We start from the raw sequence: 7540 nt of genomic DNA on the forward strand, positions 1-7540 counted from the left end.
CATCATAAATACTAGGATTAAAAAAAATATATTTACGCCAGACGTGCGTTTCGTCTACACAAGACTCATCAAAGATGATGAAATCAATATGCGCTGTTTAAACCAAACGCTAAATCACAAATCAAAACATATCTGGAGGTCAATATAAAGATTGCATGTTCTTACATCTAACTTGCATTTCCGGATAACATATCTTGAATTGAAACTGTAAACATAAAATATCTTGCCTATATAAAAGCAAACTAAATACCACTCAATTAAGAAGTCGGAAATGCAGCCTTGTGTTAGGAATGATATATCAATTTTGATTTAATCATTGGAGGCTTAATTACATTTTACTATTTTTTCAGATTTTATGTCATTTTTAGTATATATGTCGGTCTTGTTTTTTTTTTTTTTTTTTTTTTTGTCTGTGTAACTTTGAAATTGACGTGAAAATTTCTTGTTACTTCATAGGGTTGATGAAAATTGTTATGTTTTTTAATGAATTACTTAAAAGACTGTTTAAAATATTTTCTATCTTTCATCTAACAATATATACTGCTTTTCTGTATTTTCGGTTTTTATGGTTTTATATTTGACTATAGAATTTAAATCTTCTATTGAGATCCAGGACTTTATTCAAAAAGATAAGCAAGTTAAGTTCTATCTTTCTGAAAAAAATGAATAGTACAAATGTGAAAAAAGTGCTATAAAATTTGTTGTTTTATTTCCTATGTATTATCATATTTTTTTGCAATTAAAAATAATATTCTGTTTTTAACTGATAAACATATCAATTATTTCTTTCAGCGAAAAATACAAATATATAGTTATTGGTGTACAGGGACAAAACCTTCGTCATTAATCTCCAAATTATATGTGCCGATACGGAGGAATTACTAGCTTCAGTATTGGCTGTAGAAAACGCTTTGGACGTTTTGAATTTGACGGCTAAGCATCTGGTCCTGCTTCTTCATTCCCGAAACTAGAAAAATTGTATATATTAGCTGTAGTGATCTGCGTCAACACATTTTAGACTGCATCATGTACTGAAGTTCAAATTTAATCCTTCGTAGAATATTCATTTAAATTATTCCCGCTGTTATTGCTGTATTAGAAAGCTATGACATTCGCTGCTTAAAACGATTTATGAATCACATTCTGATGGTGCGATCATGACAATAGTTGATAACATCTCCACCCTTATTCTAACTTTGAATTTCTGGAGGTGATTCTAACATTTTTCGGTCAAATGTGTGTCAGTCTTTTTCATGTTTATCTTATAGTTTAGTTGCAGGGTTTATCTTCGATATGTATTTAGATTGTCCCTTTGGTATCTTTCGCCTCTTTTGTGTGATGCGCACTCATTCAATAGCAGCAACATGATGGCGATTTCAGTTTCTACAACATGTGTTACTAGAAATATATTTTACGTTAGGAAAATATGCAAAAAATGTAGAATATTATGTCGTTCATACCAAGGGGTCCTCTTTCTTAGGATTACAGTCAATCTTGTCTCAGTTTCGAGTTTGAATACAGTTTCATACAACAATCCATGGCACATATGAAATACCTAATGCATATTAAAATAATTCCAAATTAAGAGCATTTTTAAATCTTCAAGAAACCATAAATTTAACAGTAAGATAAAAAAAAATATGATGAATTTAAAGGATGAAATCTAAATATAAAAAGCTATAAGCTCATCAAAATAGACGATTTGAGTAGCTGAATCGCTCACCTGACAAAAATGCAACAATGAAACCCTTAGCAACAAGTGAGCCCGCGACAAACATATAATTATATGAAAAAGAAGATGTGGTATGATTGCCAATGACACAACTCATCACAAGAGACAAAATGACACAGAAATTAACAACTATACGATACCGTATGACATTCAACAATGGGCAAAGCCTACACTGCATGGTACGTTATAAAAGTCCTCGAAATGTCAAATTGAAAACATTTTAAAAGAGAAAACTAACGACCAAACTTCTGTACAAAAAGAAACGATCGAAAAACAAATATCTAACACAGCAACAAAGGACCACCACTGAATTAAATGTTCCTAATTTGGGACAGGCACACTCGAAATGTGGCAGGGTTTAACTAGTTTGAAATATCCAACCATTCCCCCAACCCGGGATATTAGTGTAACATTACAACAGAATAACAAACTATACAATCATTTGAAAAGGTGTAATTAGATGGATACAAATAGAAATACATTTTACGTTTCAAATTGTGATTTGGATGGAGCGTTGTATCTTTGATACTCATACCACATCTTCTTATACCTAATTTAACAAAACCACAGAGTGGACGCGGCCAGGTACCACTACAGATAACGTTCGAGCTTCAGTAATTTATATAACTCATAGCATACTATATGTAACTACAGGTAATCGTTGACTTTCAACAATGAACACAACTCATAGCATACTATATGCAACTACAGGTAATCGTTGACTTTCAACAATGAACAAAACTTATATCTTTAATAAACTATAAGCAATTGTTTGTTGTTCAACCATTAACACAATCCTCCACTATGATAAACTATCTATTAGTTTTTCAACAATGAACAAAACGTCATGTCGATAATGGTTGGATTTGTGTTTTGTTTGTTTGTTTGGTTTTAATTGCAGTTTCAAATTATTATACTAGGTTTTGATATTGTATTATCTCCCTTAAGATTGTAAGTTTACGATTTTCTTGTTTACCTACCATGAATACACGTTGAAACGCATGATAACTTCTAATTCCTGCAGCCAACTCCCTATTGTGCAAACAACGTTATATGGTGTCAGATGTTCAAGCAAATGATTGAAATTAGTCTACAAAATTGATTTGTTATGCATTCCATCTTCGTCAATGAACTTGGACAGTTCAAACCATCCATGGAAAAAAAATAATGGGAATGAAAAACTTAGTCTAGAAAAAGCAATTCATTTTAACTAGAGTTTTGAAAACTTATAGGAACAATTTGAACCTATGTTACCTATAAGATGGAATAATTTTTCAAAATGGGCATACATTTGCATCAAAATTTGACAATTCTTGTGTACACCTTGAGCCACGTAACCTACTTTCAAGTTTAATTTTAGAGTAGAGCTCATAGAAAATGTGTTGAATGCAGAAATATAATTTGTAAAATAAGAATGTCGATTATACAAAATAAGCAATTATCATAAATAGTACACTGTCACTCGAAGGAGATCACACGATACCATAGAAAAATAAAAACAAAAACAAACAAATGTTAACAAAACAACACAAAGAAAACTAAATTGATGGATCTTTATCGGGCTGTATTTTTTTTGTCTACTTATATATGATGATCACATCAAAAATATGTCTGTATGCTTTAAATTTCATACTTCATCGGCATTGGTTAAACTTTCCACCAGGATTTAATATCACAATATGACTTTTGTGTTGTACTGCAATCAACCACTGCGATGGTTTTTTGAACACCGGTATATTACTGTTGCCTTTTTTTCCAATTTGATATCAATGTAAAAAAAAAAGACTTTAAAATCAGTTATATATATATAAAAAAGGAGATATGGTATGATTTCAAATGAGACATATATCCACTAAATTTCAAATGAATTGGATGTAACCAATTATAGGCAACTGTACGGCCTTTAAGAGTGAGAAAAAATCATACCATATAAATTGCCCCAACATGAAAAATGTGAAAAACTAATAACGGTCTGCCAGTTTGCCATCAACCATGATGTATTTAAACAAATCCAGATTACATATTAATTTAACACATCAACTATAAGAGGGGGAAAAAGGAACAACAGGAACACTAAGTGCAGCAAAAACAAACCGTCAACATACATAGAAACGGACTATTTGATAAAAACTACCATATTTCTGACTTGGTACAGGACATTTTAAGAAATCACGGTGGGTTGAACTTGGTTTTATGACTAGCAAAACCTCCAGCTCATATGGCAAGTTTCGCTATGACAGTTAAATAAATTTATAAGTGGTAATGTACAACCGAGAGAACGATGTAAACTTTGTATTCGCAGATTGCCTGTGTTTAAATATCTTTTGTTTTACACCTGTAGCGGCAAATAATAAATGTATATCATAATAATGTAGGCATATTTAATTAAATTTCATATTTCTTTATAGTGTTCACTTCTTCCATTCAAATAAATTCCATTCTTCCATATCAACATTCTCTTCTTGTTCATCAAATTCATTTGAATTCCATTCTGTAAAGAAATCTCGGCGTTCTCTATGCAAAAAATTTGTTGCGCTCTTTTTATTCAGTTCAACAGTCGATAAACCTCCTCTTTTGGTCTTATCTGCAATTATTTCAATAGTACCCAAACACGAACATGTTAATTCATTCATAGACAATTTTAGCTCCACTGAAATTCACCTGAAACGAGCTTGAATATGAAACTCACCTAATTTATCACATGAATTTCATGTGAACGGAGATTGTGAATTTTTCTGATGAATTTCATATGAATTTCACCCCAAAATGTTTTTTTAATCAAATTTGTAAATCTAGATGGTATTTTATCATAAATTTAATTTCACATAAAAAATGCATGTGATTTTGACGTGAGTTACACGCTATATTCATATGAATTGCATCAAGAAGGTACAAGGATTAAAATGTGTTTCGTTAACAAAGATGATCAGTGACGCTCAATAAAAAATGTTATAAAGGCCAAATTAAGTAAGCGAATAAAGAGTATTAAGGACCCAAAATGCCGAAAGGTTTTGCCAAATACAGCTATACGTAAAGTATTTTCTTCCTCGGGTAGAACTTCATCGGGTGTTTTCAAAAAAATTCAAAGTGGTTCAAATAATTAATCTGTAAGTATGATAATATCAATTTTAGTTCATGTCAACACAGATTTGGTGTGTAAAAAGAGAGAAACAAACTTAAACTTGCAAATACAAATAAACTCATCATAGATATGGATTTAATAAATATCCTTCTTCTTCTTACTCTTCTTATTATTATACTTATTTTTCTTAGATATCAGAATTAAAATTGTGTGTTTACGCCAGACGCGCTTTTTGTCTACAAAAGACTCATCAGTGACGCTCGTAGAAAAGCCTAAGTATTTAAAACAAAAATCATAGTTTTGTAAACCGTAAAAAGACTGGTATAAATGCATACATACAAATGTTTTGAACATTTCTCATTTTCATTTTGTCATTTAATATTTCTCGTCCAAGTTGAAATTTTCCCGTCCAATTGACTTTTCTAAGTTTTGAATTAATTATTTTACCTTTTATTCTATTATTCTAGGCTGTAGACAGGGGGAATCACTATCACCGTACCTTTTCATATTATGTGCAGAGATTTTGGCAACAAAGGTTAGAGGTAATATGAAAATACAGGGTATTATCATTAGAACATAAACTATCTCAGTTTGCAGATGACACTTCACTGATTTTGGATGGAGGTGAAGAATCTATGGAAGAAGCTTTATTAGAGCTAGATTGGTATGCACAATTTTCTGGACTAAGAATAAATTTTACAAAAACTCAAGTAGTAAGGATTGGAAGTAAAAAATAGAGTAGAGAAATGTTATGTCAGAACAGAGATTTATCATGCTGAGATGATTAAGAAAATTATATAATGATATTTATTACTGTCTGTGGAACTCACCAGTTCATAGAGTTAAAAAAAAAAAGAAGTGTTACACTTGGATTATAAGAATGGTGGTTTAAAGATTATGACTACTAATCTATTTATGATAGCTTTAAAATGTACATGGATTTATTTACAAATATAGATAAATAAAAATTGTTCAAACTAGGAAATAGTTACACAACAAACACTATTTCAAATGTTAAAAACAAATTTCAGATTTATGTATTCAAAGCGTGGCAATATTTTGTAGATAAAGATATAAATTTTACATGGGAATATTTTCTTGCTAGTCCATTATGGATGAATAAGGAAATAAATATCAACAACAAACATGTATTTTATAGAAGTTAGCATAATAAAGGTATTAATTTTGTAAATGATGTGATTAATAATAGTGGAAAGTTTCTCTCCTATGGGGAAATAAAAGACAAATTTGATATTTCTGAGAATATAATGATGTATAATAGAATCATTTCAGCATTAAATCAGACAAAGAAGCTGTATTCAAGGGGAGATAATAAGCTCACAGAACCTTTTATTCCCTCTTTTGTTCAAACCATTTTAAAAAGAAAAAAAGTAACTAAAAATATATATTAGATGTTAATATGTTAATAGATGTGGTTCCTAATGGGCAGAAAAAGTGGAATGAAATTTTGGAACTTAACGAATTAGAATGCAGAGAAATTTTCATACTTCCTTTTGCAGTTACTAATAACACAAAATTACAATGGTTACAGATTAGAGTAAATCATAGAATATTAGCTACAAACAAATTTTTGTGTAAAATTAATGTCATTAATAGTCAACTATGTATTTTTTGTAAGGAAGAAATAGAAACAGTAACTATAGAACATGTACTACGGAATTGTGAAAATGTCCAGAATTTATTAAAAGAAATAGATATATGGTTTTTATCTAACGGTTTAAGTATCTCATTCATTAAAAAAAAAATTTTTGTTTGATGATGTCTCACATGTATAAAAGGGTGAAATTTCAAACCTGATTTTTCTGTGTCTTAAACAATATATGATAGTATGGCTAACAGTTATATTATCAGGAAAGAATAAAATGACCAAATTTAATGAAAACTCTCCAATTCATATTGTTGCCTAGACAAGGAAATTTTGTTATGGAAGAAATCGTTTTATAAAATTACAGGAATTGATGTATTTTTTCTTTTTAGTAGGAAAGGGATAGGAGGGGGTTACAACATTGAATTTTCCCAATAATTTCGCATCTTTCAATACAGTCATATAAGTAGCATGAAAATGTACCACAATATAAAAAGAAATCCTATTTATATTGTCGATTCATTATGATTAGGATTTAGAAATTATTAATGCACTTGTGAAATTAAAAAAAAGACTGAATAATGTTAATATATAATGAAAAATGAAAGTAATAAATAAATGTTTTGTCAAATTAACATGTTTCAAAATATTGATACTCGTATATAGTAACGAAACAAAATCAAAAATAAAATCGTAAAAAATAGGATTTCATTATGTAAAAACAAATATGTGTCTTATAAATCAGTAACTAACCTGCCATTGGTAATGACTGCACAAATGCTGCCAATATCAAAATAACATAAAATGCAACACAAAGTTTAGAAGCCATTGTTAGTCTACTTGATGCTTTTGTTGGCAATGATCTCTTGTTTGAGGTTCAATATTCTAGTTGATGACACTGAGGAAAAGGTTATTCTATGTAGCTATTATCATTTTAAATGTTGGAGGTGAAATTTTCAAAATTATGACAATTTTTTTAAGGTTATATACATCACTTACTAGTATCTCTGAAGTTAAATACGTTTGATTACAGTAAATGGTGTCTGACATTTAAAGTGTTCATGGTCACGATGATGATACAACTATCAATATTGGTGCTACGACCTTAAAGATAGTTTGC

General features: G+C 29.8%; 1 long non-coding RNA gene across 1 annotated transcript; it reads right to left on the reverse strand.

Annotated features, from left to right (window-relative positions):
* Positions 1–4104: 4104 nt before the first annotated feature.
* On the reverse strand, positions 4105–7310 carry LOC143078007 (uncharacterized). The gene is made up of 2 exons (XR_012978989.1): positions 7174–7310; positions 4105–4316 (listed from the first exon to the last, which is right to left on the reverse strand). It is a non-coding gene; the product is annotated as an uncharacterized LOC143078007 (long non-coding RNA).
* Between the last annotated feature and the right edge of the window lie 230 nt (positions 7311–7540).

The sequence above is a fragment of the Mytilus galloprovincialis genome, chromosome 6 (genome assembly GCF_965363235.1).
Source record: "Mytilus galloprovincialis chromosome 6, xbMytGall1.hap1.1, whole genome shotgun sequence".
Lineage (NCBI taxonomy): Eukaryota > Metazoa > Mollusca > Bivalvia > Mytilida > Mytilidae > Mytilus > Mytilus galloprovincialis.